The following is a 24,157-nucleotide window of genomic DNA, read 5'->3' on the forward strand; positions in this document are numbered from 1 at the left end:
AGTGGAGCTGTGCAGCCCTGCAATTGAGCAGTTCCGTCTGCCACTAACACCGGGAACAGCTGATCGGTAGCAGTGCTGTGTGTTGCACCCCCACCGTTCAGACATTGATGACCTATCCTAAGAATGGATAATCAATTTTAAAGGCCCAGTGTTACACCCCAAGGTGGCGCATGTAGTTTGTGGTCCCACTGTGCCACAGACCGGACTTACACTGAAGGGGCATAACAAAGGTGTTCACTGGAGGCTCTAGTGGTGAGGTAAGGCTTACGTGGCAGGTAGCTGCCAGGTGCCACTCCAGGGCACATCCAGCAGTAGCAGTTTACCCCAAGGTTCATCAACGTTTAGACAGGGCAGAACAGCCACTTGGGACAGGAACAGACTGTGTACACAGGATGGCCACTGTCAGGGACTCACAGACGACGACACCGGAGAGATCTCACAATATCCCACCGCTGTCGTCACTCTATCAAGAATTCATAGGATTGAGCAGGGATTCACGAGCACACGATTCCGATTGTTCACTACGTAGCTATCGGCAAGCGAGCAGAAAGCGTATGGTGTCACACATCTGGATTCCAACGCATGGAATATGTGTATACGCCTGTGTACGGTTACTGCCAGCTTCACGATAGCCCAATTATTATTATTAGCTGCCACCACCGGCCGAGTTTGAACTATAATACAGGCCTGGCCGAACGCCTGCGTTCTGGTACAGTATATGGCTTCGGGGGAGGGAACGATTAAAGGACAAAAGAAACAGGACTGTTAAATTTTAGATTTATTCCAAAAGGGAGGCAGTGTTATGAAAAATATACAAGGATTTTACAAAGGGGACAATACAATACATATGCAGTTACACAAAATAATAAGGATTAAAGAAGAAACTTACTATACGATCGCAGAGATGATTCAATATGGGTGGAGGGGAGACACTCCAGATTGATTTGACCGCTACCGAAAGGGAACCATTGCTTATAATAAATATATACTCCCGGCAATGAATACTGATCCATCCTCAGTGGGGTCATTTATGCTGAAGGGGGAGACTGGCCCACACACCCCCTGGGCTGACATCATGTGAGCTGGCCTCCAGCCTTCACATTTTTATTAACATCGCCCGAAAATAATACCATATTTTCCATTATGAATTTACCTTTCTCCAGAGACCCCACATGACATAGTTGTGGTCTGCTATTTTATTACTTTTGTGTTACTGTTCCCCGGAGGGACTCACAGCTACGGGAAAATAAGCATATTGTTCCTTAGCTGACCCTGCCTCTAAAAATATGGGCCCCATTATTATCGGACATATGGAACTTTAGTTATTCCATATTTCTCATTGGCTACGGCCCGGCTACAGATCTCTGTTAAATTCTCTTTGAAGCTCTGTGAATACAACCTTCTCAGCTAGCTGTAAAGTTATCACAAGCCTGTGTTAATTCGGTTTGGTAGCACCTCTAGGGCTAGCATTTGCTTACAAGGCATTTCTCATGTGTGTGTTAATTTGCATACAGACAGATGGTAGATTGTCAGCTCTTCTCTCCTGACAAATACTATTAGGGAGGGGGGAGAAGAAGAGAGGTATGGGAGGGAGAAATTCTTAATATTTTTCTGACAGCCACTGGGACAGGTTCAGACTGTGCTGACAGGACGGCCACTGAGACAGGTTCAGACTGTGCAGACAGGTAACAGTACTGGTACTGCTGATGCGGCCACAGGGTACAGATACTGCCGACGCGGTTATACGTTCAGGGTTCAGGCCAGGGCATTCAGCCCCCAGGGTGGCAGACAGGTACTGTCGATGCAGTTTCGAGAACACGGACATACTATACTAGACTAAAGGGACAAAGGACATGGGACACGGGAATAGCTTAAACAGACTAGGGGCGGGGGACCTAGCAACATACAGTTGCACACCAAACCACCTATAAGTATAGGTTGTTGCTCAGGCACCTCTCTATTGGGGAGGATACCTTTTATGCAAGATGTCTCCCAGCTATTGGCTGGGAGACATCTTGCAGGTGATTGACTTGAACTAAATGCCTCCCAGCTGCTAGCTGGGGGCATTTACCATGTGCGCGCTGCCCCTTTAAGAACAGGGGAGCTTGTGCACTAGGCACGCCACCGAGACACAGTGCGGTGTACACACCAAAAAGTGACAGGAGGCAGGAGCACGCTGGGGAACCGTGCCGAGGGTGGCGAGTCAGCCAGTGTCCCTGCTTGGAGGGAGAAGGGGACGCCATGATGGGCGCCGGCAAAGGCATTACACCAGGACAACCCTTTTAGTGTTCATTGCTACTTGACTTGAGGTTAAAGCCAAACAGCAATCTCAATTTGCAGACGTGTTTCGGAGTGTTGCTTGTACTCAATGCAAAGCAGGAGATCTGATTTACCTGTATGGGAGGCCTCTGACCGGTCTATGGGGTAACATCTCTCCTTGTGGAGAGTAACATGCCAGGTTAAGAGACTTATGGGCCATGCAATGCACCTCTGGGAATTAAATATTCAATTTGTATCGAACGGCCATGAGTACAAACAGCTCAATGAGGGCCTCCTGTAATCAAACTCAGTTTTGCTTTTACACGTTTCAAAAGGCTATCTCATCAGAGAGAGACGAAGAAATAAAAATCGAAGCAACTTTTCTATTGTCGTAGTCATGCTGATCTGGAGAATTATGCTGACAGATCAATTTTCCCATATAATGAACCCCATAAAAACAAAACTCAAAAAACATTTCACATTTCATTCAAATTGGAAAATTTTCCTCCTTTTTCCACTACGTTATACTCTGCTCAAAAAAATAAAGGGAACACTCAAATAATACATCCTAGATCTGAATGAATGAAATATTCTCATTGAATACTTTGTTCTGTACAAAGTTGAATGTGCTGACAACAAAATCACACAAAAATCATCAATGGAAATCAAATTTATTAACCAATGGAGGCCTGGATTTGGAGTCACCCCCAAAATTAAAGTGGAAAAACACACTACAGGCTGATCCAACTTTGATGTAATGTCCTTAAAACAAGTCAAAATGAGGCTCAGTATTGTGTGTAGCCTCCACGTGCTTGTATGACCTCCCTACACCGCCTGGGCATGCTCCTAATGAGGGTGAGGATGGTCTAAAGCATCCGCCAACTCCTGGGCAGTCTGTGGTGCAACGTGACGTTGGTGGATGGAGCGAGACATGATGTTCCAGATGTGCTCAATCGGATTCAGGTCTGGAGAACGGGCGGGCCAGTCCATAGCTTCAATGCTTTCATCTTGCAGGAACTGCTGACACACTCCAGCCACATGAGGTCTGGCATTATCCTGCATTAGGAGGAATCCAGGGCCAACCGCACCAGCATATGGTCTCACAAGGGGTCTGAGGATCTCATCTCGGTACCTAATGGCAGTCAGGCTACCTCTGGCGAGCACATGGAGAGTTGTGCGGCACTCAAAAGAAATGCCACCCCACGCCATTACTGACCCACTACCAAACCAGTCATGCTGAATGATGTTGCAGGCAGCAGATTGCTCTCCACGGCATCTCCAGACTCTGTCACATGTGCTCAGTGTGAACCTGCTTTCATCTGTGAAGAGCACAGGGCGCCAGTGGCGACTTTGCCAATCCTGCTGCTCTGTGGCAAATGCCAAGCGTCCTGCACGGTGTTGGGCTGTGAGCACAACCGACATTGTGGACGTCAGGCCCTCATACCACCCTCATGGAGTCGGTTTCTAACCGTTTGTGCAGACACATGCACATTTGTGGCCTGCTGGAGGTCATTTTGCAGGGCTCTGGCAGTGCTTCTCCTGTTCCTCCTTGCACAAAAGTGGAGGTAGCGGTCCTGCTGCTGGGTTGTTGCCCTCCTACGGCTCCCTCCACGTCTCCTGGTGTACTGGCCTGTCTCCTGGTAGCGCCTACAGCCTCTGGACACTACGCTGACAGACACAGTAAACCTTCTTGCCACAGCTCGCATTGGTGTGCCATCCTGGATGAGCTGCACTACCTGAGCAGCTTCTGTGGGTTGTAGAGTCCATCTCATGCTACCACGAGTATGAAAGCACAACCAACATTCAAAAGTGACGAAAACATCAGCCAGAAAGCATTGGTACTGAGATGTGGTCTGTGGTCCCCACCTGCAGAACTACTCCTTTATTGGGTGTGTCTTGATAATTGCCAATAATTTACATCTATTGTCTATTCCATTTGCACAACAGCAGGAGAAATTGATTGTCAATCAGTGTTGCTTCCTAAGTGGATAGTTTGATTTCACAGAAGTTTGATCGACTTGGAGTTATTTTCTGTTGTTTAAGTGTTCCCTTTATTTTTTTGAGCAGTGTATATTAAAATGGATGGTGTCATTGAAAACTACAACTTGTCCTGCAAAAAAAAAGCTACAATACAGTTATGTTGATGGAAAATTGGCTGCCGAGGCAAGGGATTAAAAAAAGTATTTTCATCTTTGAAGAAAATAAAATATTTATTTTGTGCCCATGCTGCTCCTAAATGTAGTGACGCTTTAGGCCCTGGATCTTCAGTGTCTAGGGTGAAGTGTCAGAAAAACATCATAAGTCTGCCCACTAGAAAGATACTTTGAAAAATGAACTAGTACACATTTTGATCTATTTTTATGCTTTAAAACATCTATACTGCAATATTTTTGTTTCATGTGTGATGAAATAGTGTGTTGCCTTTTTTTATTCTACAAAAAAAAATCTAGATGTTTTACTGCAAAAAAGATGCGAGAGACACACTTTTTTTCCGCCATATGTTTGGCCAATTGAAACCTGTTTTGTCACGAAATACATTTAGATATTCTATGTGTTACATTTGAACATAGATATGCATTTTTAAATAACTGTTTGCGATTACATTTTTAATGTTCCCAGTTCCAGTTTTATCAGGCGTGCATGAGAAGTGCAGTTCTTGATTTGGTCACTAGAGGGAGGCCTACTACATGAAATTACTTTATACAACACTGCTGGTTAATCGTCCAAAAGTCTAAATGTAACCAGAACTATACTGCAATAATAATTAGAATATTATATATTACATCAGTTTTAGTTATTATTTTATATAACTATGTAACAATGTTAAATATTCAGTATAATAAAGCAATTGAAGAAAAATGCAACTCCCTATTTTATAATTTTGTTGGAAGACATTTATAATTGTAAAGTTTTTTTTTTCACATAGGATCTGTTTCAATGGATTTGCTGTCTAAAATATCCAGATTGCAAATCTACTGCGTTTTCTAGTACCAAGGTAGTGGATGAATTTTTTTTTTCAATTGACCAGCTCTGTGGATATGACATCTGCAGCATGTCAATTTATGTTGTTAATTTCACCATTTTTAGAGTATCCACACTGCGCAGTAACTGTAGGCACATCCATGTGTGTACATACCCCAACATAGGCTGTAGGTTTCTTAGCTCAAAAGATGTCCACTACTTTAATATTGATGATCTAGCCTTAGGTCATTGAATAGGCGCTTATATGCAGTACCCGGCAGCGGCCACTAAACAGTTTATGGCGCTGTGCTATTCTGCTCCTGTTTACATCAGTCTCCTGCCCATTTGTAAAGTTTTGATATCAGCTGTGGGGGTGCGGGTCAGGTGTCCGCTCCCTACAGACCTGATATTGATGATCTATCCTAGGCATGGGTCCTCAATATCAAGGCAGAGGACAACCTTTTTTAAAAAGGTTGCTATAATTTACCAATATGATTGCCATAATAGATGCAAAATGCTTAATTTTTGATTTGTGCTATTCTTATATCTTGTCTTTTGTAAAAGAAAGGACTTTATTAGTTTCCTAAGAAACTTTGATTCCCTTCATATTTCCTTTGACTTCACTTTTCTTGTGATTGTGGTGTGTAAAGTGGGACATGGTCACGTTAGTGTTGTTCTTTTGCTGCATCAGAATAAATGATTCGGGGGTCCCTCAAGTTACGATAGCCTCGGGGGACAATATTTCCAACATAGAACAGTATTTTCTGAGCCACTGTAACATGTACCACATTTAACTAAAAATGTCAAACACGATGATAGTCTGTAGCACACATGGAAGATGTCTTACTGTATTTTTGAAGAGCATGCCCTGACTTGCCGTCTAGTAGCACCTCTCTATGGTACAGTATGGACCTACATGTCCTGCATTGCTTTTTGCTTGGAAGTCTTTTTTTCAGACTAGGTGTGGGTATTTCTGTTTTACTCTAGCTATACAGTCTGTATTCGTTAGTGAGCCCTGAACATTTTCATTTATTCAACATGGTGATTTACGGCTTTCCACAGCTCTACCTGACATTTATGCAGAGAGCGTGTTAGGACATGTTGTTTCTGTAACCTTCATTTTTTTGTTCGTACATCATTAAAACCACTGACAAGTGAAATGAAAAACATTAACAACAATGGCACATGTAACTGTTTGGGATCACATATAAGGCTGCAAGTTGCCATTTCTTGAAGTTGATGTGTTGGATGCTGGAAGAAAGGGCAACAGTAATAGATCTGAGTAACAAGGGGACAAATATCCAATATGGCAGGTCTTGTGGGGTGTTCTCAGTATGTAGTACTTACTAACTACTAAAAGTGTTTCAAGACAGACAACCAGAGGACAGACAACAGGGTCATTGGTGCCCAAGGAACATTGATGTGGGTGGGAAGAGAAGACAAGCATGTCTGCTCTAATCCCACAGAAGAGCTACTGTAGTTCAAATTACTAAAAAAGGATAATGCTAAAAGAAAGATGTGTGAACAATGCATGTTTTCATCTACACCATGAGCATGGTTTGAGAAACATGACAAATAGTTCAAGGGGTTGACTTGACCACCAACTCCAACATAGTATCTTTGGGATGTCTTGGAAAGTACAGTCTATGGAGGCCCCACTTCAAAGTTTTAGAGCCTGACATCACAGAATGCTGAGAAGTTTTGTGGAATCCATTCCTTTGTAAGTCACAACTGTTTTGGCGATATGAAGGAGAAAAACTGTATACAATATTAGGTGGACAGTTTTAATAGTATGGCTGAGCAAAGCTTTCCAATCGAGAGAAGCGAAAACACACAGAACTAGCAATATTTTGCAATTAGAGCAAATGTATTATAAAGATAGATTGATGTAATTGAAGTTATCTATCAGAAACCATAATTACATGACGGTTCTATTCACAACGGCAACACGGCTTCCTTTTTTTTTCCAAGATCCATTAGAATTTGATGAATTCTCCATAATAGGTCCAACAGATATCTATTTTTTTTTAAAAATGAGATAGAATAGGATAACTGACAGAAATCTGATGGTAAGAAACTAAAACAATTGTAAACTGAGAATAAGTTATTGTTTTTTTTCTAAAGATTTGTGGAACCAGGCAAGATATTCTTCTCAGGCTTAGCCACTCCGTGTTAGTAGGGCATCTGACCTAATTAAAAGCTCAAATTTAGATGCTTGTAATACTGCCCCATATGAGAGCTATCTATATAACGCCAAAGAAAGCAGGAATATTTTTCAAAAGATTAATTCTGATGGATTATGATCTAATTCTAGGCACTATATGCACAACATATACATGTATTCAGAAGTGTGACTATATCCTCTGGCTCAGTTCACCCTAGCTTAAAAAGTATTGGAAACAAACAAATAAAGTAGCACTCTGTAGCGCTATAGCATGTAAACATGAAATTATGACATTTGAATTGCATTACTGCTCTAGCTAATAAGAAAAAATTGAGGCACTTAGCACATAATTTGGCCAATTTATGCATGCCTAGCAACCAACGACAAGGAGATCTCCTGTTGCTGGGAACCTATCTAATGTGAATCCTCTCCTGGGCTGATGGGCATGCATGAATGCATGAATGGGCCAAATTCTGTGCTAAGCATCTCCATTTTTCTTATTATCTAGAGCAGTAATGTAATTCAAATTTCATATTTCATGTTTGCATGCTATAGCGCTACAGAGTGCTACTTTATTTGTTTGTTATGTATAGAGATGGCTACTCTTAGTTTGCACCTATACACACCAGTTTTCTATTTGGAAGCGACAGTCAGTCTTTTGTTATTTAAAAAATATGGTAATTGAATGCTAGTGAAGACTATAATGGTACCTGCTATGCTATTAGTATCCTGTTAAAATATAGAACATAGATGCCACAACATATCTCATTTCAACATTATCCTCTAAAGAGGGCAATGAATTTGAAATATAGATGCATCAGCTACCATATTCACTAGTGCTATTATACACTGCTCAAAAAATAAAGGGAACACTTAAACAACAGAATATAACTCCAAGTAAATCAAACTTCTGTGAAATCAAACTGTCCACTTAGGAAGCAACACTGATTGACTATCAATTTCACATGCTGTTGTGCAAATGGAATAGACAATAGATAGAAATTATTGGCAATTATTGAGACACCCTCAATAAAGGAGTGGTTCTGCAGGTGGGGACCACAAACCACATTTCAGTACCAATGGTCACTTTTGAATGTTGGTTGTTCTTTCACACTCGTAGTAGCATGAAATGGACTCTACAACCCACAGAAGTTGCTCAGGTAGTGCAGCTCATCCAGGATGGCATATCAATGCGAGTTGTGGCAAGAAGGTTTGCTGTGTCTGTGACCAGAGGCTGGAGGCGCTACCAGGAGACAGGCCAGTACACCAGGAGACGTGGAGGGGGCCGTATGAGGGCAACAACCCAGCAGCAGGACCGCTACCTCCGCCTTTGGGCAAGGAGGAACAGGAGGAGCACTGCCAGAGCCCTGCAAAATGACTTCTAGCAGGCCACAAATGTGCATGTTTCTGAACAAACAGTTAGAAACCGACTCCATGAGGGTGGTATGAGGGCCCGACGTCCACAGATGGGGGTTGTGCTCACAGCCCAACACCGTGCAGGACACTTGGCATTTGCCACAGAACACCAGGATTGGCAAAGTCGCCACTGGCGCCCTGTGCTCTTCACAGATAAAAGCAGGTTCACACTGGGCACATGTGACAGACGTGACAGAGTCTGGAGACGCTGTGGAGAGCGATCTGCTGCCTGCAACATCCTTCAGCATGACCGGTTTGGCAGTGGGTCAGTAATGGTGTGGGGTGGCATTTCTTTGGAGGGCCGCACAGCCCTCCATGTGCTCGCCAGAGGTAGCCTGACTGCCATTAGGTACCGAGATGAGATCCTCAGATCCCTTGTGAGACCATATGTTGGTGCGGTTGGCCCTGGGTTCCCCCTAATGCAGGACAATGCCAGACCTCATGTGACTGAAGTGTGTCAGCAGTTCCTGCAAGATGAAAGCATTGAAGCTATGGACTGGCCCGCCCGTTCCCCAGACCTGAATCCGATTGAGCACATCTGGAACATCATGTCTCGCTCCATCCACCAACGTCACGTTGCACCACAGACTGTCCAGGATGCTTTAGTCCAGGTCTGCGTGGAGATCCCACAGGAGACCATCCGCAACCTCATCAGGAGCTTGCCCAGGCGTTGTAGAGAGGTCATACAGGCACGTGGAGGCCACACACAATACTGAGCCTCATTTTGACTTGTTTTAAGGACATTACATCAAAGTTGGATCAGCCTGTAGTGTGTCTTTCCACTTTAATTTTGGGGGTGACTCCAAATCCAGGCCTTCATTGGTTAATAAATTTGATTTCCATTGATGATTTTTGTGTGATTTTGTTGTCAGTACATTCAACTTTGTACAGAACAAAGTATTCAATGAGAATATTTCATTCATTCAGATCTAGGATGTGTTATTTGAATGTTCCCTTTATTTTTTTGAGCAGTGTACTATGTGATCATTTAAAAGCTAGTGTAAACAGAGCCTAAAGAAGATGATTGACACAATGCAAGAGGTGGAAGCGTACAACATTTGGGAAAGTTTCTGATTCTAGAAGATCTTAATGGCCAGTGTAATCGTTTTCAGAAAACACACATGTTCAAAGGGCTGTAAAAGCAAAGATCAGATATCTAAAAGTCCAATTTAGAAACCTTAGGTGAATATCTGCTGTAGAAGCTAGAGCCAGTTATATATTTCTATAGCAAAGGAAATATAGTATTAAAGCAGATCTGTCACCAGATTTTACAATAGAAACATACAGTAATGAATAAATCTCCAAAACCTGAGCAGATTACAGAAATACAGGTCAGATCATCTGATTGACAGCTCCTCAGTGTGCCTCCTGCTGCTGAAATCTCACATTGCTTAGTACAAGCTGCAGCTGTCAGCAAGGCTGAGTGGGCAGAGATCGAATTTACATAGACTCTTAAACTCACTCACTCTATAGCCATCATAAAATGCTAACTTTAATAAAATAATTTTATAGCCATTCTGACATAGAAATCCATAGTAAGTAAATCAGCCCCATCAGGTCTAAGAGATCTATTTAATAATGTATGCAGTTTGTATTATGCAATCTGGTGACAGATCCGCTTTCACTGCTAGCCAATCAAATAAAGAGCCACTTATTTCAGCAATTATTTTAATGTTGTGGTTATGTGCTTGTTTCTGCCATGATATTTCCCTTTCTGCCATATAAGTATTGTATTAAGGAAAAATAAAATCCCATATCCCTGTAAAGTAGAAACTTAATCTCTACAAAAAAAGAATGACTATAATGTACAAAATATAATCAGGAGGCTGTGGGTGACAGATAGAATTTGCATATATTGATACAAGAAGGTAAAGGCAGATAGGCAGATATAGAAAACAAAATATTTTGCCCTTCTGTGTAAAATCTTTGATCACTGAAGCAACACAAATTTTCAGCCAAACAAAAAGTGCCCAAAATATAAAATCATCATATACTAGTATATTCAATATAATGGCATCATAGTGTAAGGTGCTCGAGCGGGGTAGTCGTGGGCGAGCTGTTGCTCCTGCATGCTCTGCACCCTATAGGAAAATCTTGTCCCAGTCCCAGTATGCTGTTTAGTGTGGGGTGTATCACACTAACTTGTGGGCCATAGGCCTCCATTGGCTCCAGGCTTTCATCTTCCATAACCGCTACACACAATCCAGGGGACACCAAATACTTTATAACAGTCAAACATTTACTGAACAGTTTGCAGTCATTACAATGAAGCATGTGGGATAGGGCACAACAGGATACAGTCTTTCCCTAAGGTACAAGACATAATTTCAGCCTTAGCACTCGTTCTGGATGGAGCATTCCTTTTCCTGATGACTCCACTAACACTGGGAATTTCTCTCCACCGAGGGCAGTGCACCCGGATTCCATTACCTTCCGCCTTATAGAGCCCCTGTCCATGTTAGCTTGCAGTCCTGCAGGCTTTATATACTCAATGGCCCCGACGCCAGGCTCGAGGTCTCAGGCCCGACCGACGGACCCGCCCGGAATGGTTATATGGCAATCCACTGCCCCGAGTTATAGGCTCATGTTGTCCCTAGCAGCCCACTGCACTTGACCTCAAAAGTGAACTCACTATTTTGTCATTTCTCACTCTCCCTTCAATCAGGAAGTCATTTTCCTTTGACACCAGTGCCCTCCCATATGTGGGCCTGTACCTAACATTAACTATTCCTATTCCTGCAGTATATCTCTGGCAACATTGCCCTCTTACCTATAAAGCTCTTATTTCTATATGCTATAAAGGGATTATATACATACACATTAACTGCACAGAAACGCATAACAGTATTCACAATACCCTTATGCATACGGCGGTGTCTTCAGGGCAGGAACAGGGTAAGGCAGTCCATATCCTCACAATAGTATGCATATAGTAGCATTTGATTATAAATCAAATGATTGAAGAAAGACCTATTCACATAAGATATCTAGCCATATGAGTAAACATATAATGAATTTTTTTATTTACAACAGAGGTTGACATAAAAGGTTAAAAAACAGAGTATACAGAGAAAGGCTCTCTATTCTAAGGCTTTATTAACACAAATCAAATTGGATACAGTATTGAAAAATAAACATAATTATCTATGCACCGTCCCAAATCAATTGGACTACTTATGATTCGCCACGTATGCATTCATTGTGAATCTATGCTTTGTAAAAATTCATCTTACCTGGAGAATTTGAATTTTAAAAGGTTCAATCATCTCTAGTGACAACATATAAAACATGGTGGCGACAACATCATACTGTACGAATGCTTCTCTAGTAAAGGTCCAGGAATGTTAGGTGAAAGTACTGTAAAGAGCAAAATAAATGCAGCAAAATGGCAAAAGATTGGGAAATCGTAGAGGCTTACTGATGAGGTCCCTAATGGAAATGCAGCTTAGATTTTCCCTTCACCTTCATGTAAAACTAAATCTACACATAATCTACAAAGTGATTATGGTAATGTCCAGAAGTAGTTATACTTAGATAACCCCTTTTTTACACTATGTGCACAATTATTAGGCAAGTGAGTATTTTGACCATATCACCATTTTTATGCATATTTTGCTTCTCCAAGCTGTATAAACTTGAATGCTTATTTGATGAAGCAGATCAGGTAATGTGTATATGTGTAATGATGGTGAGACCTCAGGCTATAACACCCTTTATCAAGGTGTGCAGAATTATTAGGCAGCTTGTTTTCCTCAGGCAAAATGGACTAAAAAAAGAATTTGAATTGACTCTGATAAGTCAAAAATTGTTAAAAGCCTTAGAGAGGGATGCAATATTCTGGAAATTGCTAGCATACTTGGGCGTGATCACAGAAGAATCAACAGTTTTGTTGCAAATAGAACAACAGGGTTGCAAAAAGAGTTTTGAGATAAAATGTGCACATTAACTGCCAATGATTTGAGAAGAAAATAATCTGAAGAGATCAGGAACCCATTATCCTCCACTGCTGTCAAATTCCAGAACTGCAACCTCTCTCTAGTGCCCAGAAGTACAAGGTGCTCAGCGCTGAGAGACATGACCAAGGTAAGGAATGGTGAAATCCGACCTCCACTGAGCAAGATACATAAGTTGAAACATCAAGACTGGGCCAAGAAATATCTGAAGACAATTTTTTCAAAGGTTGAGATATGATGGGTCTTCACACCGCTGTTAAAATGTCAAGGTTATGGAGACTTCTGTAATTCACCCTGACAAGCTTTCAGAATTTCTGGATTTCAGCTTCTGGGCCGAATCCTGGCTGATGACAACTCATTCTTGCCTAATCAGTGATATGGATTTTATCTCAATTAGTGTATTTTTCTTTGTCCAGCTGATGTTTGAGGATTGACTAGAGGGTATCAATGGGATTGAGATCTCGGGACTTTTCTGGCCATGGATTCAACATTTCAATGTTTTGTTCTCCACGACACTTAATTATCAACTTGGAGAGTTGGAGAGGGGGGATTATGAGTAGTGTTGAGCCACCCCCGTAGTGTTCGGGTTCGGTTCGGTTCGTCGAACACCGGGATGTTCGAGGAACTGTTCGTCGAACTGTTCGTCGAACACCTTAGAACACCGTCGAACACCGTTAAAACCAATGGCAGGCAAACAAAAACACATAGAAACACATAGAAAACACCTTCAAAGGTGTCCAAAAGCTGACAAACTGCTCAGAAGACGCTCTCTTTAAAAAAGCCGGCCGGCAATTCAGCAGCGGCATACACCGGTACCCGACAATTTAGACAAGAAGGAATAGAGCATCACACATAGATTAGATAGATAGAAACATGTCAGTCACACATATAAGAAGTACAGTGACAGTGTTGCTTACTGTACTTGTCATTTAGTGTAAAGGATTTATTTAAAAAAATAATAGTGTTTTCGTGCACCGTCTCTTTAAAAAAGCCGGCCGGCAATTCAGCATCTGTACCCGACAATTTATAACAGAAAGAATAGAGCTTCACACATAGATAGATATAAACATGCCAATCACATATATAATAAGTACAGTGATAGTGTTGGTTACTGTACTTGTCATTTAGTGTAAAGGATTTATTTAAAAAAATAATAGTGTTTTCATGCACCGTCTCTTTAAAAAAGCCGGCCGGCAATTCAGTACCCGACAATTTAGAATAGAAAGAATAAAGAATCACACATAGATTAGATAGATAGAAACATGTCAGTCACATATATATGAAGTACAGTGACTGTGTTGCTTACTGTACTTGTCATTTAGTGTAAAGGATTTATTAAAAAAAATAATAGTGTTTTCATGCACTGTCTCTTTAAAAAAGCCGGCCGGCAATTCAGCATCTGTACCCGACAATTTATAACAGAAAGATAGAGAATCACACATAGATTAGATAGAAACATGTCAGTCACATATATATGAAGTACAGTGATAGTGTTGATTACTGTACTTGTCATTTAGTGTTAAAATAAAGGATTTATTTAAAAAAAAATTGGCGTGGGGTTCCCCGTAATTTTAGGCTCTAGCGGAGGTTAAGCAGACGGCTGGGGCAGATGTTTGAAGCCTGGGAAGGGGGTAATACCCACGGAGCTTCCCAGGCTACTAATATCAGCCCCCAGCTGAATACCTAGCCTTTACTAGCTATTAAAATGGGGGACCCCCTCAAAAAAATGACGTGGGGTCCCCCCTATTTTAATAGCTAGCAAAGGCTAGGCAGACAGCTGGGGGCTGATATTAATAGCCCAGGAAGGGTGCCATGAATATTGGCCCCCTCCCAGGCTAGAAACACCAGCCGTCAGCCGCCCCAGAAATGGCGCATCCATAGGATGCGCCAATTCTGGCACTTAGCCTCGCTCTTCCCACTGCCCTGTAGCGGTGGCAATGGGGTAATAGGGCTGGGGTTCATGTCAGCTTATAATGCCAGCTGACATCAAGCCCAGGTTAGTAATGGAGAGGCGTCTATAAGACATCCCCATTACTAACCCCATAGTCAAAGTTAAAAGAAAACACAAACACCCAGAATAAAGTCCTTTAATTGAAATAAAGACACAATCCTTTATTGTTCTAAATTAAACCATACTTACCATCACGCCCATTCCAGCTGAAGCCAACAATCTCCTGCAATAAAAGAAAAATAATAAAGCAACCTCATCCTTACCTTCCCATGGTTCCCAGGACAGCTTCAGCTCTGCTACATCGAGATGACAGGCTGGTCCGCAACAGAACGCTGCCATCCAGCCTGTCACCCCCAGACACTGAGAAGAGCAGGCATGCTTCCGCTCCTCAGTGTCTCGCTGTGACGGCATAAAGATGAGCCGAGGTCATGTCCAATGAACTCGGCGCATCTCATGCACGTCACTGACAGCGTGGGAAAATTCTCACGCTGAAGCGCTGAGTGCAGGAGAATTTTCCCACGCTGTCAGTGACGTGCATGAGGCTGATATTTAAATTTGGCGCACAAATCGGTGATTGGTCGCGGGCAGCATCCGCGACCAATCAGCACGGTAGTGTTTAACTTTGGCGGCAAGATCAGTGATTGGTCGCGCGCCAAGACCGCGACCAATCACCAATTTGGGCGCCACATTTAAATATCGGCCGCGACCAATCAACACAGCGTTGTTTAAATGTGGATCCAAGATCGGTGATTGGTCGCGGCCGATATTTAAATTTGGCGCACAAATTTGTGATTGGTCGCGGGCAGCGTCCGCGACCAATCAGCACAGTAGTGTTTAACTTTGGCGGCAAGATCATTGATTGGTCGCGGTCAAGACGGCGACCAATCACCGATTTGTGCGGCACATTTAAATAGCGGCCGCGACCAATTGGATGTCAGCGCCGTTCCCCGGTCCTCCCTTCACACCCTAGCCGCATGGATGTCAGCGGCGCTGCCTGTGCGGATACTTCCGCTGCGAGAACTCGGGACATGAGCGGGCGCTCGCAGCAGTAGTATCCCGACCCGCAGCGCCGCTCCCCGGTCCTCCCTTCACACCCTAGCCGCTGATGTCCCCACAGTATCCGCATGGTGTTACAAAGGTCCGGACATTTGTGTTAAAAATCGCTGATTGGTCACTGGCGCTGCCCGCGACCAATCACCGATTTGGGCGCCAAATTTAAATATCAGCCGCGACCAATCACCGATTTGGGCGCCAAATTTAAATATCCTCCGCGACCAATCACCCATCTTGGCTCCACATTTAAACACCGCTGTACTGATTGGTCGCGGACGCTATTTAAATGTGGCGCCAAAATCGGTGATTGGTCGCGCCCAGCGTCGGCGACCAATCAGCACAGCGGTGTTTAAATGTGGAGCCAAGATTGGTGATTGGTTGCGGCCGATATTTAAATTTGGCGCCCAAATCGGTGATTGGTCGCGGGCAGCGCCAGCGACCAATCAGCGATTTTTAACACAAATGTCCGGATCTTTGTAACACCATGCGGATACTGTGGGGACATCAGCGGCTAGGGTGTCAAGGGAGGACCGGGGAGCGGCGCTGCGGGTCGGGATACTTCTACTGCGAGCAGTCGCTCATCTACCGGCTTCTCGCAACGGAAGTATCCGACCAGGCAGCGGCGCTCCCCGGTCCTCACCAATACGATTAGCTGATTGGTCGCGCTCTCCGCACGCGACCAATCAGTGATCTTGGCGCTAAAGTTAAACACCGCTCTGCTGATTGGTCGCGGACGCTGCCCGCGACCAATCACCGATTTGGGCGCCACATTTAAATAGCGTCCGCGACCAATCAGCGAGCTTGGCGCCAAATTTAAACAACGCTCTGCTGATTGGTCGCGGACGCCAGACGCGTCCAATCAGTGAGATTGGCGCCAAATTTAAACAACGCTCTGCTAATTGGTCGCGGATGCCGGCCGTGACTAATCAGCATTATTGGCGCCAAATTTAAACACCGCTCTGCTGATTGATCGCGGTCGCCGTCCGCGACCAATCAGTAGTATTGGCGCCAAATTTAAACCCTGCTCGGCTGATTGGTCACAGTTGCCTTCCGCGACCAATCAGCGATTTTGACGCCAAATTTAAACACCGCTTTGCTGATTGGTCGCGACCACAACCTATCAGCATTATTGGCGCAAAATTTAAACCCCGCTCTGCTGATTAGTCGCGACCGCCGGCCGTGACCAATCAGTGATATAGTCGCCAAATTTCAACACCGCTTTGCTGATTGGTCGCGGTTGCTGGCCGCGACCAGTCAGCGATTTTGGCGCCAAATTTAAACACCGCTCAGCTGATTGCGCCGGGTCTGCCGCATACATATTCTAGAATACCCGATGCGTTAGAATCGGGCCACCATCTAGTTTCATGAAATAATTTAAAAAAAAATTGACGTGGGGCTTCGCACTATATTTGTGTCCAGCCAGGTACAGCAGGCAGGAACGGGCTGCCCCCAACCACGAGCTGCCTATTTGTACCTGGCCGGACACAACAATATAGGGAAGCCCTTTTTTCCTTAATTATTTCATGAATTTCATGAAATAATTAAAAAAAAAAATACGTGGGGCTTCGCCCTATTTTTGTGTCCAGCCAGGTACAACTAGGCAGCTGGGGGCTGGAATCTGCAGTGCAGGGAGGCCCAAGCTTTCTGGGCCCCACCCGCTGCAAATTGCAGTCCGCAGCCACCCCGGAAAATGGCGCGTTCATAGAAGCGCCATCTTCTGGCGCTGTACCCAACTCATCCAGGGCCCTGGTGCGGTGGCTCACTGGGTAATAAAGGGGTTAGGGCCAGCTTGGCATTATCAGCTGGCCCTAAGCCCGAAATTCATGGGGTCACGCCAATATTAGACATGACCACTATGAATTCCTAGTAAAGTATTTAAAAAAAACACAACACCCAGAAAAAAAGTCCTTTAATTGAAATAAACACACAATTCTTTATTGTTCTAAATTAAACCATACTTACAATCACGCCCATTCCAGCTGAAGCCAACGATCTCCTGCAATAAAAGTAAAATAATAAAGCAACCTCATCCTTACCTTTCCATGGTTCCCACGACAGCTTCAGCTCTGCTACATCGAGATGACAGGCTGGAGCGCAGCAGAACGCTGCCATCCAGCCTGTCATCCCGCAGACACTGAGAAGCACAGGCATGCTTGCGCTCCTCAGTGTCTGGCTGTGACGGCATCCAGATGAGCCGAGGTCATGTCCAATGAACTCAGCTCACCTCATGTACGTCACTGACAGCGTGGAAGAATTCTCCTGCACTCAGCGCTTCAGCGTGAGAATTCTCCCACGCTGTCAGTGACGTACATGAGGTCAGCTGAGTTCAATGGACATGAATGAGCTCACCTCATGCACGTCACTGACAGCGTGGGAAAATTCTCCTGCACTCAGCGCTTCAGCGTGAGAATTTTCCCACGCTGTCAGTGACGTGCATGAGGTGAGCTCATTCATGTCCAATGAACTCGGCTCACCTCATGCACGTCACTGACAGCGTGGGAAAATTCTCACGCTGAAGCGCTGAGTGCAGGAGAATTCTCCCACGCTGTCAGTGACGTGCATGAGGTGAGCCGAGTTCATTGTCGGCTCATCTGGATGCCGTCACAGCGAGACACTGAGGAGCGCAAGCATGCCTGCGCTTCTCAGTGTCCGCGGGATGACAGGCTGGATGGCAGCATTCTGCTGCGCTCCAGCCTGTCATCTCGATGTAGCAGAGCTGAAGCTGTCGTGGGAACCATGGAAAGGTAAGGATGAGGTTGCTTTATTATTTTACTTTTATTGCAGGAGATCGTTGGCTTGAGCTGGAATGGGCGTGACGGTAAGTATGGTTTAATTTAGAACAATAAAGGATTGTGTCTTTATTTCAATTAAAGGACTTTATTCTGGGTGTTTGTGTTTTCTTTTAACTTTGACTATGGGGTTAGTAATGGGGGTGTCTTATAGACGCCTCTCCATTACTAACCTGGGCTTGATGTCAGCTGGCATTATAAGCTGACATCAACCCCAGCCCTATTACCCCACTGCCACCGCTACAGGGCAGTGGGAAGAGCGAGGCTAAGTGCCAGAATTGGCGCATCCTATGGATGCGCCATTTCTGGGGCGGCTGACGGCTGGTGTTTCTAGCCTGGGAGGGGGCCAATATTCATGGCACCCTTCCTAGGCTATTAATATCAGCCCCCAGCTGTCTGCCTAGCCTTTGCTAGCTATTAAAATAGGGGGGACCCCACGTCATTTTTTTGGGGGGGTCCCCCATTTTAATAGCTAGTAAAGGCTAGGTATTCCGCTGGGGGCTGATATTAGTAGCCTGGGAAGCTCCGTGGGTATTACCCCCTTCCCAGGCTTCAAACATCTGCCCCAGCCGTCTGCTTAACCTCCGCTAGAGCCTAAAATTACGGGGAACCCCACGCCAATTTTTTTTTAAATAAATCCTTTATTTTAACACTAAATGACAAGTACAGTAATCAACACTGTCACTGTACTTCATATATATGTGACTGACATGTTTCTATCTATCTAATCTATGTATGATTCTCTATTCCTTCTATTCTAAATTGTCGGGTACAGATGCTGAAATGCCGGCCGGCTTTTTTAAAGAGACAGTGCATGAAAACACTATTATTTTTTTTAATAAATCCTTTACACTAAATGACAAGTACAGTAATCAACACTGTCACTGTACTTCATATATATGTGACTGACATGTTTCTATCTATCTAATCTATGTGTGAAGCTCTATTCTTTCGGTTCTAAATTGTCGGGTACCGGTGTATGCCGCTGCTGAATTACCGGCTTTTCATGTTTCACTGTTGGCACTGTTCCCATCGATTTGGGCAATCACTGTAATGCCACAACCACCATGGCTGTGGCATTACAGTGAGTGGCAGACAATCCCTGCATGATTGGTGCTCTAAATAGCGCCAGACATGCAGGACAAGCTTTTGGTGCACGAACAGTTATCGAACAAAACCTCGAACAGCCGAATTTTTTGCAAATCGTTCGGGTTCGTCGAACAACTCGAACACCGCCCAAAACAGCTCGAATTTGAGATTGGCGAACAGTTCTAGTCGAACACCGCTCATCTCTAATTATGAGCTCACCACGCCATGCTGTCTGATGCTGAAAGTTGAGACCTGTGTGTCGGGTGCTGGTTCTGCGTTAATAAAGCATGAAATAATTTTTATATATCGTTGCACGGATGTACCGATTACTTTCTTCGAACCACTTAGTTATCACTTTTGCCTTGTGACATGGTTCTCAATCATGCTGGAAAAACAATTGTACCATCACCAAATTGCTCATGGATCGTTGGGAGAAGTTGCTCTTGGAGAATGATTAGATACCATTCTTTATTCATGTAAGTGTTCTTCAGCAGAATTGTGAGTGGGCCCACTCCTTTGAATGAAAAGAAACCACACGAGAATATTCTCAGGATGATTTACTGTTGGCAGGACACAGGACTCATGATAGCACTCACGTTTTTTTCTCTGGACTAATCATTCTTCCAGATGTCCCAAACTGTCTGAAGGGGGCTAAATCAGAGAAAATAATGCAGGAAGTACAGGTATTGAACAGCAGAAGAATGGGGTGAAGTTACTTTCACTGATGAATTTCTCTAATGTAACTAATGTACAGTTACATGAAACTTATATAAAAAAGTAATACAGAACAAAGTGACAATCCCAATTAATAAGGAAGGGGTCTCTATATACCTTGTAGCCACTCAGTAATAATGGCCTTTAGTAATGTGTCCTGCTTTTTGTGCCATACAATTGTAATGCTCCAATTGACTCCCCATACAGTAGTCATATTCACCTTTGTTACCCTCACAGTAGTATTGTCCCCCTTTCAGCCCGTACACAGCAATAGTCCATGTTTGTGCGCCCACACAGCAGTAATCCACATTTATACATCTACACAGCAATAGTCCCTCTTTGTGACCCAACACTGCAGTAGTTCCCTAAAGTGCCCATACTGAGTAGTAGTGCACCTTTATGCCCCAACATAGTTGTAGCCATCTTTTATGCCTCTATATAGCAGTCTTTCACTAATTGCCCCCTCTCATTTATAATGTCCCCCTTGTGCCAATAAAACTCTGTGACCTTTTCATGTCTCTGCAGTGATGTCCTCATGTTACCTGTGTTGGGTTGGTGATGTCAACAGCATTATCCTGAACTCTAGGAGGCTGCAGGCCGCTAGCTCACAAGACTAAGTATCAGGGCACTTACTTCTCCTCCATAGTTTTCAATTGTATGCAGAAGCCGAGGATTCAGATCTTGGTGAAATTTATGCTCACCTGATAATCCAGGGCACAATACTAAAAATATGGGTCATGTGCCCCAGATACTGGTGCTATCGATGCCACAAGGACACTGTATGCACTATTTTTCTGTATGTAACTCCTGTAGGGGACAGCAGGGTGAACAGACACTTCTGCAGCTAGGGGTAAGCAGGGTTTCACAGTACAGACATTAATCCATCTTTTGCTGCTTTGACTTGCACTACAACTCCCAGAAACCTTTGCTCTTCTTTGCAACCTGGAAGAAGGAAGAAGAGCAGCTGCAGCAGCAGAGGAAATGACTGATTGGCTGAGCAAGCTGGAGAAGAAAGGAGGAGCTTGCTGCCCAGAGGAACATGTGGGCAGTCATCCATTGCTGCAAAAACACAGTGAGGACCCAGGACAGGAGCACAGAGTGACTGCTGACAGCTCTGCAGCTCAATGTGAGAGAGCAGTGAGCCCTGGAGCTGTACCACAACTACAAAGCAGGCAGGTTACCAGAAGTTGCCTAATGCCACCTAACTTAACTCGGAGGAGGATCCTGCCATCCATTCCTTCTGTGCCTAGGCACCTGGACCCTGCAGCGCTAAGCTGGATCCCTGTGTGACCCCACACCTGCTACATCAAGGAGTGAGTAACTAGTATTGGGACTTGTGGTTCCATTGTTGAGGAAGTTTATAATTGAACTACTTGTTAAGGGAGTATTGCTGGGACCTGTGATTCAATGTGCCAGGAATTTATAGTAGAACCATCAATAAGGGGGATTTGTTCTCATTGGATTTTCAAGTGCAGTAACGGTTCCTATAAGTGGCCCAATATCTGCGGCAACAGGGCCCCAATGTTGTACTGTACAGTATTATTTACATTGCTGCAACCATTTGTGGGTTAAGTTTGATTAGTTATAAGTGTGTCAGACTTCTGTACATTTAAGAAAATAACATATCCTTTGGATTTATTTGCTATCATTTGTGTTGCTGTTCCTTGTTATTCCCTCTGCATTTTTCACCATTTGTCTCCTAGAAATAAAAAGTGTTTTAATCTCATCTCTTGTGTGTGGGTACAGAGCGTGGACAGGGGTTTCCTGAGTCGACCCCTGGCAGAAGAGGAATTGTACTCCCCTTGAGCTCCAAGCAAGATTCGGGTGGAGGCACTGCACCATATTGAGGTGAGAACCCCCAGAGACCTTGTCCATGGAGATGGCTTAATGTCAGGTTCACATGTTCAGTATTTGGTCAGTATTTTACTTCAGTATTTGTAAGTCAAAACCAGGAGTGGGTGATAAATACAGAAGTGGTGACGTGTTTCTATTATACTTTCCTCTGATTGTTCCACTCCTGATTTTGACTTACAAATACTGATGTAAAATACTGATCGTCTGAACGTGGCCTAAAGGTTTATTACATGTACTCGGGCCACATCATCTAGTGATTGTAAGGCACTGTGATCTTTCATGCGTAGTGATTTAACACCTTTATGATTAAGTAACTGCTTGTGTAAAAAAAATACTAAGAACCTGCAGCAATAGGAGGCCATACTCGCAGGCAGCAGGCAAAATGATTATTATTATTCCTCTTTCCAATTCCCTACATGTAACAGTTAATCAATAATGGGTTTGGTAAATGTCATGAACATATTCTGCTTTTGAGTTTTTTTTTATATTTATATAATCAGCGTGAGCTATTTTCCACCAATCACTGTTTTCATTGGGATATTGACTGCCTTGCTGTATAGAGTTCTTACAGTGAACTTTCATGTGTGTTATCACAGATTCCTATATATCAGTGCCTGGAGCTTTCCCTGCAGAAAATAAGGAAGCAAGATGAAAGCAAGAAGAAAACACAAGATTCATTTAGTTATGCTGTTTGACTACTTACATTTATATTATTTACTGTTTTCTGCAGTAATAAATAAGAATTCTACTGTAGTGTCCAACAATAAAAAAAGAAGAGAAGACATGCAAAAGGAAGAGAAGAGTGAAATAAAACAGTATAAGGCTGTGTGCCCACGATGCGTTTTTTAAGTGTTTCCGCAGCTGCAAAAACGCTGCAGAAACGTTTAAAACACGCACGGTAGAAGGCCTGCCATGTTCCCCAATGATAATCCGCATGTGCTGTGCACATGCTGCGGAAATTTCCGCTGCGGATTATCATTGCATAAAAAAACGCAGCACTACCAATTATTTTGCGGAAGTGCTGCATTTTCGCCGCCATTGACTTACATTGTAACGCATGGAATCCGCATCACTGTATATGTAGATGCGCATTCCATGCGTTCCAATGTGCGGATGGTACCCGGGTGTGGAGGACAGGAGACTCTCCTCCAGACCCTGGTACCATAGAACCTGTAAAAAAAAAGAATAAAATAAAAAATAAATATTATATTTACCTTCTGACGGCCCCCGCATGCGCTCGTCCTCCCTTGCAAGCAGATCGCGGTGGACTGAAGGACCTGCGCTGACGTCATAGTCATGTGACGGGTCACGCAATGCTGACGTCGGCAGGTTCATCAGTTTACCGCGATCTGCCAGCAGCCAGGACGGAGCGAAGCAAGACTCCGGGGGCCATCGGAAGGTAAGTATAGATTTATTTTTTTAGTTTTAACCATTCTTTGGGGTCACACTATATAAATCCATGCCGTTTGCATGGATTTATATAGTGTGACCAAGTTGTCAAGCACTTTCCAAGTGATGCTAAAATCACTTGGAAAGCGCTTGGCAACCCGCATGCGAAATCGCATGTGAAAAACGCTTCACTTCCACTTGTCCCTGGCAGGAAAAATGCATGTACAATCCGCATGTACAATCCGCATGCGTTTTTTCTGCCAGGGAGATGCAGAAACGCTCAGGAAAAATCCGAAGCATTTCTGCATTGTGGGCACATAGCCTTAAAGAGCGCAGGATCTAAAAAATGCAGGGGAAATGTCAAATAAAAAATAAAATTTACAAAAAAAAAAAAAATGCTTTTATATACGACACATGACTGCTGAAATCAGGAATTAAAGAAGTTGTCCACTACTTTACACTGTGTGCAGAATTATTAGATAAGTTATATTTTAGAGAATTATTTTTATTATTAATCAACAACTATGTTCTCAATCAACCCAAAAGACTCATAAATATCCAAGCT

The 24,157-nt window shown here is 43.6% G+C and overlaps 1 long non-coding RNA gene across 1 annotated transcript; it reads left to right on the top strand.

Annotated features, from left to right (window-relative positions):
• The first annotated feature begins 21,362 nt into the window (after positions 1-21,362).
• On the top strand, positions 21,363-23,919 carry LOC141264397 (uncharacterized). Its single transcript, XR_012319919.1, has 3 exons — positions 21,363-21,662; positions 22,096-22,197; positions 22,800-23,919. It is a non-coding gene; the product is annotated as an uncharacterized lncRNA (long non-coding RNA).
• The last annotated feature ends 238 nt before the right edge of the window (positions 23,920-24,157 follow it).

This window comes from Phyllobates terribilis, unplaced genomic scaffold (assembly GCF_046119375.1).
Source record: "Phyllobates terribilis strain yellow unplaced genomic scaffold, ASM4611937v1 Scaffold_4__5_contigs__length_816908805, whole genome shotgun sequence".
NCBI lineage: Eukaryota > Metazoa > Chordata > Amphibia > Anura > Dendrobatidae > Phyllobates > Phyllobates terribilis.